The following is a 13403-nucleotide window of genomic DNA, read 5'->3' on the forward strand; positions in this document are numbered from 1 at the left end:
ATTCCTTATTTTGGGAACCCCTTTTGAATTAAAAAATGTAGAAAATTCTGGAATTTTGCTTCATTTTTCCATGACCAATGTAATGGAATTGTGGAAAGAGCTCTGTACTAGAGTCTTAAGACTCTTTACAAAAAAAAAAAGAAAAAAAAAACCTTTATATAATGGAACATTTCAGTGACTCCTTTGACCCATCACTCAGTTTCAAGAATCTTAAACTCATAACCTATCTTATTTCAGCTACATCCCACTGAATTCCTTCCTTCCATATAATTTTGAAGCAAATCCCAGACATCATACCATTTCATCCATAAATACTTCAGTATGTATCTCTAAAAGATGTCTTTAAAAAAATGATAACCACAATACCATTATCATGCCTAAAACATTTGATAATAATTATTTAATACTATCAAATATACAGTGTTCAACATGACTTCCCCATAAATATAATAATTTTTAATAGTTTGAATCAAGATCTAAATAGATTTCACTCATATGATCCCCTACATGTTTCTTAGGTCTTTTAAATTTTTTTCTAGGCTTTCCTTCTATCTCTCTTTTTTTTTTCGCTTTGGTTTATAATTCATTTGTTGAAGAAATCAGGTGATTTTTACTGTAGACACAGATTGGATTTTGCTGATTGTAACCCTATGGTATTGTTTAACATGTTCTTCAATTCTCTGTTTATAAATTGGTAGTTGAATCTAACACGTTCTCCCATGACTAATGGAAACTTAGCAGAGGCCACCTGCTAAGTTTTTAAGATAGTTCCAAGCTTTTGATCTGGTACAACTGAAAGAGTGGTAGGAAATCGATGAAATTCATTAAGGGGATAAGAGGATAAGGAGTCATGTGATGGAATAGAAACTGTAGGGATGGAATGAAGAATTTCGTTTTTGTATGTTGAGTTTGTGATGTCTTTGGGATAGCCAGATAGAAATGTTTGGCAGACACCTGGAAATATGGTCTAAAGCTCAGAAAAACCTTGCCTGTCTAGACAGGTAATTTAAGATTCACCAGCATATAACACTGAAGTCCTGCAGGTGGGATGAGGTCCCTGAAAGAGGGTAGAATAAGAAGAGAAAGGGCACTAAGATGACTCTGTCACCATATTTAAAGGGTCTGCAAAGGAAGAGGAATCTACAAGGGATACTGAGAAGGAACAGAGAAGTATGAAATAGCATGGAAGCCAAAGGAGGAGAGAGCTTCTGAATATACAGAGACGTCCAGGAAAATAACAACTGAAAAGTAGCCACTGGGATTTTCAACTAGGTAGTCACTAGGGATCTCATCAAAGGCGTTTCATTGGGTTGGTGAGGGTAGGAGCTATCTTTCAGTGGTTGCAGAGTGAATGAGAGGTGGGAAAATAGAGACAAACAAAATTACTCTTTTCAAAAAGTTTGGTAGGGTCTGGCAGCATGAAAACTCATTATTATAAATTGTGTCTCATATGTAACATAAAATCAACCAACCAATAAATATTAACTGTGAGCTTATTATGTGTATGCCAAAGTACTACTAGTGTAAAAAAGATATTCATGACATAGTTCATGCTATAAAGGCTACAATTGCCAAGGAGAAAGTATGCAAATTTATAAATGCATGTTTAAAAAGAAAGCTCTTCAGAAACCCTAAGAAATCAGATTAAATAAGGCATTTAAAAAACATGCTGGGCTTTATTGTCTCTTTAAAATTGCGCAAAGAATCCACTTGCATGATTCTAAAAAACAAGAAAAATATATGTTGTTAAAAAAAGAAATATAAAATAAATCTGATGCATGAAACGAAAACAATTCTGTGAGTTAATATAGATTTCTTTTGAATAAGAATACAGCACAAGATTCTTGTATCTATTCATTAAAAGTTCAGGTTCAGTTCCTCTGAATAAAGAAAAGATAATCACATTATCTCACCTGCCACAGGCAGGCTAATGCATGTATATGGATTCAGTACAGTGTCTGTGAAGTAGTATAATAAGCAAATTCCTTATTAGCAGTTCAACAAAGTCAGCAGTGGCTGTCATCATTACGACTTTCAATGAGGAGGCCACCTCCTCCGTCCTTTTTCCCCTTCCACTGACTTTCAGTGAAGACTTTTCACATTTAACAAAAGTACCCTCATAGTTCTAGAAGTGATTTTTCACCATCCTGCTTTTGATCAGCTTTCTAATCAGAGTTTACTTCAGATTCAAGTGGAGAATAAAACTGACCATGAAAAAGACCATTGGCTTACATGAGGGCTCCCTCTCACTGGCATCCTGAACTGTGGAAAAAGCCTTCTTTTGCTGCCTCTCATGGGAGCACTTTGAAATCTAGGAACCATGTCTCGATACAGGTAAATAAGAATGAAATGATGGGAAGCACAGAACCAAAAACAAACAAACAAAAAAAGTATCAACATAAGAGGAGTCAGAATTGGATGACATCACCTCCTTCTGTAAGGAGGGAATGTTTCAATTTACATTTAATTCTATTATCTACAGTAAGGTTACAAATAAGAGGTCAAGGATGACAAAGAAGCAGAAAGACTTATGCAACACTGGTTACACCTGTCTTTTCCTTTACTTCCTAAGACTCAGTCCTGGCCTTGAATTGCATAGGGTGGATATAATGGATACTGTCCCATGCTTGAGTGCTGTGGCTCCCACTGAAAGAGTTCCCTATGTGTTCTGGCACACTTGGGGGAGGGTTAGGGAAGCCTTTTCCTTGTTTCCCATTAAGGAAAAGAGACCTCACTGGATGGTTCTAAGATTGGCCTCTACCAGTGGCCCAGGGCCAGTGGCTCTGCACACAGAGAGTGGGTCAACTTGGGCAGCAAGGTGGGCCCTAAATAAGCCTTTCAAATATATTCGTGCAAAGAACTGCAGATTCATATGTGCATTATATAATAACCTTCTTTCCTCCAGTGCCTGAGACCAGATGGCTATGTAAATAAATAAATTACAACCAAGTCTGTTCCAATGTTATGACTGTAGAATTTGAGATAATTTCTTTAATCAGCCATCCAAAGAGTTGAGTCTTCTTTGTGTCCTGACCTAGAAGTAGTTATCTTTCATCATGACTTTCAGAGTCCTTTGGTGATAAGAGATTTTCAGTATCAGTGAATATAAATTTAAGTTTTATTACTGAATTTTCTGGAGAGAAGTTAATGAAAATCTCTGAGTCCCATTTATTTCACTGTGGAAATAAATGCTGACATTTAAGAATTGTTGCAGAATTTGGGAGAAAAATGTAAAGTTATATCATTGTTTTAGTTTTAAAATAGAGATTTCAAAATAAGCCAGCTTATTAGAATTCAAAAGGGAACTTCAAAACTCAAATCCCCAACTCACAACTTTTTTTCGAGACAGCCAGATGCTCACCTTCCTTTCACATTAAAAAATATCAAGTACTTAGATAGGAAACTGTTCTACTTCTATAATTATTAAGGATTCAAAGATGAATATAGCCATGAAACAAACTATAATGGCTCTCTTAAGATTGCTGATGAAAAAAAATTCTGTGAGCCCAAATGATACTATTAGAATAAGGAAATATTATTTTTGAATTAACAATTGATGGTCTATTAAACCTCTGTATTATTGAATTAGTTGGTTCTTGAGAAAGCAGTTGAGCAATGATCAGAAACTGTAGTGCAATAAACAATGATCTATTCTAGATCAGCAGTTGTAAACTCCAGCTATACATTAAAATCATGGAGATGGGAGCATTTAAAAAATATTGACACCCAGGCCCCACCCCAGAGGTTCTGATATATTTGGTCTATTGGGGTTCCTAATATCATATATTTTCAAAACTACTCCCACCCCTCATTCCCTATTCAGGTATTTCTAATGTGCAATCAGGTTAAAAACTCCTGATCTAGATTACTTGTCTAGCTGTTTATGATACTGAACTATTGTTTATAATTGATATAAGCAATAAAGAGTGACAGGTACATTTGTAAAATATTTCCTTTATGATAATTTATTCTAAATCACCATTCTCTGAACTTATTGGTTTAGAAAATTACAATTACTTAGCAAACATAAAATTGCATCTACATAGTGTTTACAACAAGTAAGAAATATAGGTATACGTATGGATGAGATATAGATGAGCCACAAGATGACCTTTTTATTTTTCACTGAAGTTGTTTATAAGTGCCTTGGAATGAAATCATAGAATTTTCTATCCAAGTACCGCATTAAGGATCAAAGTTAGGTGCCTTCTCAAGGTTCATCTCATTTATGATAGGTGCTGGTTAGAACACATGTCCTTAGATTCTCATCCTAATGTTCTTTCAGATATTTCCTTGATTTTATTTTTTAGAAAGTAAACATTACTTTTGGGGAATAATAAAAGAAACCACAATCAATTATCAGAAATTTAAATAAACATTAGAGGCAGTTTAGGTAAACCACACCCTAAGCCTTACTTTAACATTTACCACCTGAGAGACCTAAACATTTCTGAACCTCAACTTCCTCATCAGGAAAGTAAGGACATGATAATATAATAGCATGAGGTAGAAAACAGATAAAGGCAAGTTCCTCTCCTGCTCACATAGCATTAGTTGTTTTCCAACCCTAAGACTTAAGGAAAGGAGGGTGAAACCAAACTTCTCTGTTAAATGTATTAATAAACAATAAAGTCAGGGACTTCCCTGGTGGCACAATGGTTGAGAATCTGTCCGCCAACGTGGGGGACATGGGTTCAATCCCTGGTCCAGGAAGATCCCACGTGCCGCAGAGCAACTGAGCCCATGAGCCACAACTACTGAAGCCGCGTACCTAGAGCCCGCGCACCGCAACGAAGAGTAGCCCCTGCTCACTGCAAATAGAGAAAGCCCGCGCATAGCGAGGAAGACCCAACACAGCCAAAAATAAATAAAAAACAAACAACAAACAAACAAAAACACAATAAAGTCAAACCATATACATATCTAATGAGGGGTTAGTATCCAAAATATATAAGGAAATTGTATAACTCAATGGCAAAAAAATTTTCGCTTAAAAAATGGGCAGAGGACCTGAATGGACATTTTTCCAAATAAGACATGCAAATGGCCAACAGGTACATGAAAAAGTGCTCAGCATCACTAATCATCAGGGAAATGCAAATCAAAGCCATAGTGAAATATCACCTCACATCTGTCAGAATGGCTATTATCAAAAAGAGGAAAAGATAACAAATGCTGAGGAGAATGTGGAGAAAAGCGAGCCCTGGTTCATCTTTGGTGGGAATGTAAATTGGTGCAGCCACTATGGAAGACAGCATGGAGGTTCCTCAAAATATTAAAAATAGAACTGCCAGGACTTCCCTGGTGGTCCAGTGGTTAAGACTCCACGCTCCCAATGTAGGGGGCCCGGGTCCCATCCCTGGTCAGGGAACTAGATCCTGCATGCTGCAACTAAAAGCCCACATGCTGCAACTAAAGATCCCACATGCTGCAATGAAGATCCTGCCTGCCGCAACTAAGACCTGGTGCAGCTAAACTAAAAAAAAAAAAAAAAAAAATAGAACTACCTTGTGATTCAACAATCCCTCTTCTGGGTATACATCCAAATAAGATAAAATCATTATCTCAGAGAGGTATCTGCACTCCCGTGATCATTGCAGCATTATTTACAACAGCCAAGACATGAAAACAACCTACCTGATGGATGAATGGTTAAAGAAAATGTGGTCTATATAGACAGTGGAATATTATTCAGCCATAAAAAAAAGAAGACAATCCTGCCATTTGCAACAACATGGATGGACCTTGAGGGCACTATGCAAACAGAAACAAGTCAGAGAAAGACTAGTACTGTATGATCTCACTTATACGTGGATTCCAAAAGCATCGAACTCAGAAACAGAGTAGAATGGTGGTTGCCAGGAGCTGAGGGATGGGGAAAACATGGAGATGCTGGTCGAAGGGTACAAACTTTCAGTGTGAATAATTTCCAGGGATCTAATGTATACAATGATGACTATAGTTAATGATATGTATCATATATTTGAAAATTCACTTTGAGAGTGAAGCTTTAATGTTCTCACTATAACAACAACAACAAAATGTTAAGTATGTGAGGTAAAGGATGTGTTAAATAACCTTATTGTGGTAAACACTTCCCAATATATATGTATATCAACTCATCACATCGTACAACTTAAGCTTATGCAATGTTATAATGTCAATTATATCTCAATAAAGCTGGGGAAAAAAACAAACAATAAAGTTCTTTACAATGGCCCATTCTCTACATTGATCTTTCACATACATTTCAAGGGCTGGCATGCTATAATAGGGTATTAAATAAGATAATATATGTGAATCATATAGAGCAATGCTTAGCATATGGTATGCACTCAACAATAGCACATTAGTTGCAACGATTATGCATTACTTAGTGTTGCTCAATGAAGCAGACAGAAGTTTTCTGTTTTGAGGGGAATGTAAATTGTGTTTGCATCCTAAATAGTTTGTATTATGTGGAACATGCTTCCATGGAGTCCAAACCACATCATGTGCATAATTAGTAATATTATAAATCAATCAGGCAGTCGGCATGTATGTGTGCAAAATTGCCAAGGAAGAGACAACATCTTTATCCTCAAAAAATGTAAAACTTAGTGAAGAGGAGGGGAAAGAAGATGAGCCCTGCCAGCCAAGTGAAGTACCAGGCTGGTCAACTCATTGAGCTTGTATTTGATGCTAGTCTCCTCCATGCTACCCACTCTATCACTCAGACATGAACTAGGCAGCATTTGGAGAATTCGGAGAAATAGCATCTATAGGTTTATTTGACACATCAGTTCCATTTATACTGTATCTCTGAGGAAGGGGAATTAATTTAACCAAGGAAAGAAATATTTTGATGCCCTTACCCATCAAATAAACTGATTTTCTGCCAAATGAGTGTGCTCATGGGCCAAGAGTGAACATTACAATCAGGAAACTAGCAAAGGACAAGATGACACGGGGCTCATTTTATAGGCTTTGTGTTTGATTAATAACACTGTCAGAGATTTAAAAAGAAAAGAATTGTACTAAAATGATGTCATCTACTTACAGAAAAAAAACTACACTATACCATACCTGGAGTAATATCAAGGTTACAGATGACAAAACAGATACAGTATTCCAGCTTAAAAAAGAAAATTCATCATCTTATTCTTTCCTTAATTACCTTACTTTTGTGATCAAAGTTTGAAGCTATTCTATTTCATGTTTGTGAAAAATTTCTGCAAATGGTTATAATTGCTTACAACTTCATTTGAGGCGGATGAAACTTTCAAATAAAAAAGTGAATTTATTATGTTCATTAATTCATTTAACAAATATTGATTGCAAGCCTACTATGAGCTACACTGTGCTATGAAGAGTAATACAGGGTCTCTGCCCTCACAGACATCCCAATCCAGTGGGGGAGAGGGACAGTAAACAAGTCAGAGAATTCCCTGGTGGTCCTAGTGGTTAGGACTCCGTGCTTTCACTGCTGAAGGAGCAGTCATCCCTGGTCAGGGAACTAGGATCCCACAAGCCACGTAGCATGGCCAAAAAAAGAAAAAAAGTCAAAAACCCAATAAAAAACAGATTATTAATGAAATACAATGAAGAAAGTAAACATGGACTTTGAGAGAGAATAATGGAGGGACCTGCTCTAGATGGGGACATCAGGGAAGTACCTTTTGAAAATGTGACACCTTAGCCGAAATCTAAGTGACGAGGAGCAAGTCTCATTGAAAACCAAGGAGAGAGTTATTTATGCAGAAAGAACTATACACGCAAAGATCCTAATGCAGACAATAGCTTTAGTAACTGACAGAAGGACAGATGACTAGCATGAAGGAGTAAGGGAGACAGTGGCAAGAAAACTGAGGAATAGCAGAGGTATATCACATTTAGAGCCCTTGGCCGTGGTAAGGTGTTTGAATTTTTTTCCTAATGACAGACATCAGAGGTGTTTAAGCAGAAGATGATACTTTCTGATGTGTTTAGTGTGTGTGTGTGTGTGTGTGTGTGTGTGTGTGTGTGTATATACTTGATTTCATCTTTAACTAAGAAAAATCCAGGTTTCCTACAATAAGTGTCAAATATCAGAGGGTTATCAACATTGGTGTGACTCAAATGTAAATAAGATTTCTTTCTTGCCTGATTTAATCCTTAACTATTTGTGGAACCCCAAAGTCAGGCAGATGCTACGTTATCAAAGGAGAATAGAGATGTAGCACAGAGGCTGCCACTAGAACAATCTAGGAAAAAGGCATTTGGACCTAGGTCTTTTCCAGACTGGCCTGGAAACATACATCTAGACTGAGGTGACATCATTAAAGCTTGGTGCCACATTGGAAAGCCACTCCATGGCTCCAAACCTTATGAAGTCACTTACTCTTCCAAGATCTTTCATTATGGGCACGGAAGGCTGTAGAGTCACAGAAACATATTACCTCAGGGTTAGAAAGAAACTTAGAGCAGTGTTTTTCAAACAAAGATCACCCGGAGCTCTTGTTAAAATGGAGAATGTGATTAAAGTGGGACATGAAATTTTGTACTTCTAACAAGCTCCCATGTGGACATTTACACTGTGAGTACAAAATCAAGCTATTGTGTTCCGCCCTTCTTTGTCCCATTCCCTCCACTGTCCAACCCTGAGTCCCTTAGGTTAAGTTCCATGAGCTTGTACCTCCTTGTGGATCTCACTAGGGATCTCCCATTGTATCAAATAGATATTGAGGGTGTAGTGGGCGCTCGATACATTTTTTGGTCAATGAACGGGTGAGTGGATGATGAACACCCCTAAGAAATATTTATCAGCCTCTGATGAAGACCTTCCAATCTCAGGATTATCAACAAAGGAAGCATTTTTAGGGGACAGTTGTTTTTTTTTTTTAAACATGTTAATTTCTTTTTTATTTATTTATTTTTGGCTGTGTTGGGTCTTCGTTTCTGTGCGAGGGCCCCCTCCAGTTGCAGCAAGTGGGGGCCACTCTTCATCGCGGTGCGCGGCCTCTCACTATCGCGGCCTCTCTCGTTGCGGGGCACAGGCTCCAGACGCGCAGGCTCAGCAATTGTGGCTCATGGGCCCAGCCACTCCGCGGCATGTGGGATCCTCCCAGACCAGGGCTCGAACCCGTGTCCCCTGCACTGGCAGGCAGACTCTCCACCACTGCGCCACCAGGGAAGCCCCTAGGGGACAGTTTTGACCGTTGGAAATTCCTTATGTATAGTAGCCAGCATCTGTTTCTCTATGATTGAGATCATTGGTCCTAGATCTGTCCTTTGGAGAAACACACGGCAGCCTTCTCTTTGACACAATTGGGACTGGTAGTGGCTAAGTTAACAATAAAAAATCATTTGAAGCAAAGGGTCATGTTTTCAAAAGATACCTCCATTAAACATTTTATTTTAACTTAAAACATACGCATGTGCATTCATTTACCAATCTTCTAAGTAAATGCAAGGCTGGGAACACAGATCCTTTGATGATCTTTATCAGTTTATATTGTCTGTCAGCATAAACCACACCTATAATAACACATCAAACACATGTGAAACATTGCTGGAATGAGAGGAAAGTGCATTGAGGGGGAGAAATAAAAACCTGGCCTGGACCAGTCCGCAAAATATGGCTCACTTCTAGCAAAGTCATTGTATTGGATGAGGTAGAGCGAAAGCTGCAGAGAGCAAAAAACACCTGGAAGCAGTGGCCACCCAGGCCTGTAGTGGAGCTCTCTCTTTACATATATTAAGTCAAGGTGATCTGTTGCCTGTATTAGTGAGGAAAGCACTCACAATATTTTCAGATGGTCCTACCCATATCATAAGTACTAATCAAAATATAAACATAATCCCGAAGCTCCTAAAAATCAGGTCAATATAAAGTACTGGTCAGTTTTCCTTTCATCTAATAAGACATTTCAAGATGTACCAATTCATGGAAGGCTCAGACACTTCTTAGATTTCCATTTTGAAACTCAAGTTTCATTATATTCGCTAATAAATTAATCTGTCCTAAAATGGCTCTTTTCCTTGAATTTTTAGATTATGTTTTCCTTTTATAATTCTTCAAAAAGAGTTCATCTACCCAAACACTCAGCTTAAAACTTAAAGACTAGGGCTTCCCTGGTGGCGCAGTGGTTGAGAATCTGCCTGCCAATGCAGGGGACACGGGTTCGAGCCCTGGTCTGGGAAGATCCCACATGCCGCGGAGCAACTGGGCCCGTGAGCCACAACTACTGAGCCTGCGCGTCTGGAGCTTGTGCTCCGCAACAAGAGAGGCCGCGACGGTGAGAGGCCCGCGCACCGCAATGAAGAGTGGTCCCCGCTCACCGCAACTAGAGAAAGCCCTCGCACAGAAACGAAAACCCAACACAGCCAAAAATAATAATAATAAATAAATAAATAAAAATTAAAAACAAACAAAAAAAAACCTTAAAGACTGAAAAGGTATTTTCGAGTATGTACTTGTTCTTAAAAATATAGTGATATATTTTATTTAACAGGTAGCACCAACCCCAAAATACTCATCCTCACATGAAGAATTTAATGATGGCTTATATTTTTACAGTACAGTGTGCTTTCACATTCATTAGCTTGCTTAAGTCTTAAAGCAACTGTGGGAGGTCGTTGGTATCGTTTCCGTTTTGAAAAGACAAAATGAAACTCAGAGGTGGTCAGTGTATTGTAATATATACAGGGCACCCGGTGGGAAAGTTGCAAAACTAGGGCTGGCAGGAACCTGGTCTTTCCAGTCTTTTGGCCTTTTTTAAATCTCCCAGTTGTATCAACCAATGCCAAAGAGCAATAAATGGGGTTTCTGCCCTTTTCACCACATGGCTCTGTGATGCCCAAATGTTTTGACAAGTTCAAATAATGTTATTATTTATTTGAGTAAAGACTCTTCCTCCTTCCAAAAGTGTGTTAAAGCGCTCCGAGATTAAACTAAAATCAAATTACTTGAGAAGTCTTTTTTTTAAAAATATTTTGTTTTAGAATTTTATAATATATTGGGAAGTAGTTCTAGATAATATTCACAGTGTTTTGAAACTAGGATGGAAAAATCCCTGATGTTGATTTAGCTTTAGGGATTGGCATCATTGAAGCATGTCATTGTTACTGGCTTATGGTAAATAATCATCTCTTCATTTTGTTATAGCAGAATATACATTAAATTTAAAAGGCAATTTAGCTGAAGAAGTAGGAGAGGGGTAAGAATAACCACAGGATGGAAGTCTCAGAGCAGGGAGGATGAATAGGTAGGAAATTAGGGGGGAAAAATTGTACCACCTCAGATTTCAGAGAAATGGAATTTAGAAAGATGTAATATAAGCAAAGGGCAACAGAATTGTGTGGCTATTTTTAATGATAACTAGGAAAATTCCTACTGGGACTAACTCTGCACAGAATCCATTCCCACCTGCATAATCCAAGAAAGACTAATTACTCAGAGTGACTTCAATCGAAAGGGTAATAGTAAATAAATGAGGAGCCACTGTGTCTTTAGCATTATATGGAGCCTGGTCATGCTATCCCCATCACCAAATTGTGAACACTGGATGCTTCTTACTCCAAGATCCAAGTCTTGATGTTTTCTATTCTAAGCTGAAGGAGAGACTGATTTCTGTCGAAGACTGAAAAAGATGACCACAAATTCTTTGAGCTCCTCTCATCAAGAGGTGGGGTCCGTTTCTCCACCCCTTAACTCTGGGCTGCCTTTGCTGGTGCTTTGGCCAAAGAATGTGGCCGAAGTGCTACTTCCAAGGCTAGGCCTGAACGGAGGTGCCCCAGCAGCCAGCCAGCACCAGGCGCCAAGGGTGTGAATAAGGCCGTCCTGGACCTCCCTGCTCAGCCAGCCTGTGCTGAATGAAGCCACGTGAGCAAGCCTTGCCCATATAAATGTTAGAAATAACAAATCGTTGTTAAGCCAAAAAAAAAAAAAAAAAATTTTAAGGGCAATTAAAAAGCAAACTATACTACACGTTTTACTTAGGTCAGTGGATAAATAAGGACCACAAACAGGGAAAAAAAAAAAAGTAATTTCAGCAACGCTGAATCATACTCTGATTTGGATCGGTCTTCGGTAACAACTTTAATGACCTTTCTTAACACTCAAATTGGGAAATTCAAAATTCGGAAGGAAAAATGTAAGAGCAAACCTATGACTCATTTAGTGTAAATTTGGTTTACATTTATTCCACCTAAGGGAAGTTTCATTATTAATATGGTCAAAAGAGCTGGTCCTAGCTTCAGACCTTTTCTGTTTATAAAGCATATTCCTCATATTTTTAGTTATAAGAAAACTATAACCCCTAATTGTACATATAATCCCTGGAGAGAGAATTCAACCATCAATTCAACCATCTTATCTCACTCAAAATAAAGAGTGAGGTAAGAAAGGCCTGAGAAATTCATATTTTACCAGAAGCTTTTAGGTTCCTCTCTCAGTTACTATACATGTCATTTTCTCTGTAATGTGGACATACTTGTTGAGATTTTCATGACTCATATAACTTTGTTTTTGGTCAAGATGACCTTCTGGCCCTGCAGCCCCCAAAACAATAAGCATAAAGTCATATGCCCTTAAATCTTTTTTAAAAAGAACACACCGTTCATGTTTGACGAAAGATCTACATCTACCATCATTTTCATGTTGTTTCTTTGTTTATCGTACACACTCAGAGCTTGTCTTTCTTTTTTTACTTATAATGCTACAGATTGATTCCTACCCCGACTCACACCCATCATTCTACCAGTGGTTTCTATCCCCTGGGGGATTAAGGTTTGGCTTGTTTAAAAGGTTAATGCCCTGCAAAACATATCCATACATGTCTTCTCACCGAACACCATTGACTGTAGGGCAACAAAAAACTAAGATGAATATTGTAATGCGTAAACTGTAATTAAACCTACTTCAGTGTTCTAAGATCACAGGTTTTCCTTATAGTGATCTGAACTAAACAGAATGAGTCTACGCCCACTTCCAAGTCTAAATGAGAGTGCAAGGAAAAAGATGATGTAGATATTGGTGGCACATTATTCAGGGCCCTTTGATTAAAACTGGGAAGGAGGTGGGCTCTCTCTGGTACTCACACCTCAGATGCTCCGTGACATACTGCACTGCTTGTTGAATGGAAAATGGAAAGGAGAGAACTACAAGAGTGAGAATGAGGTCCCCAGTTAGAAGGCTCTTGCTTTGTTCAAGTAGAGATGACTTTGTTTACAGTTGTGGTGGTCATGGTGGTCATGGTGGAGATGGAAAAGAGTGGAAGAACTTGAGATAGATTTTGGAGGAGAATTGATAAAATGTACTGATGAATTAGATTTAGGGGCTGAGGAAAAGGAGAATTCAAGGACATTCTTTAGGTTATTTGCCTGAGCTGCTGGGTGGATGGTGGTGGTGGGTAGCATTTATTAAGATGGGAGAAGCAGGCTTT

General features: G+C 38.2%; 1 long non-coding RNA gene across 1 annotated transcript; it reads right to left on the reverse strand.

Moving 5' to 3' along the window:
* Window positions 1-788: 788 nt before the first annotated feature.
* Window positions 789-3693, reverse strand: LOC309642092. Its single transcript, XR_014252968.1, has 2 exons — window positions 2233-3693; window positions 789-1720 (listed from the first exon to the last, which is right to left on the reverse strand). It is a non-coding gene; the product is annotated as an uncharacterized lncRNA (long non-coding RNA).
* Between the last annotated feature and the right edge of the window lie 9710 nt (window positions 3694-13403).

This window comes from Balaenoptera physalus (genome assembly GCF_965194825.1).
Source record: "Balaenoptera physalus genome assembly, chromosome: 14".
Taxonomy (NCBI): domain Eukaryota; kingdom Metazoa; phylum Chordata; class Mammalia; order Artiodactyla; family Balaenopteridae; genus Balaenoptera; species Balaenoptera physalus.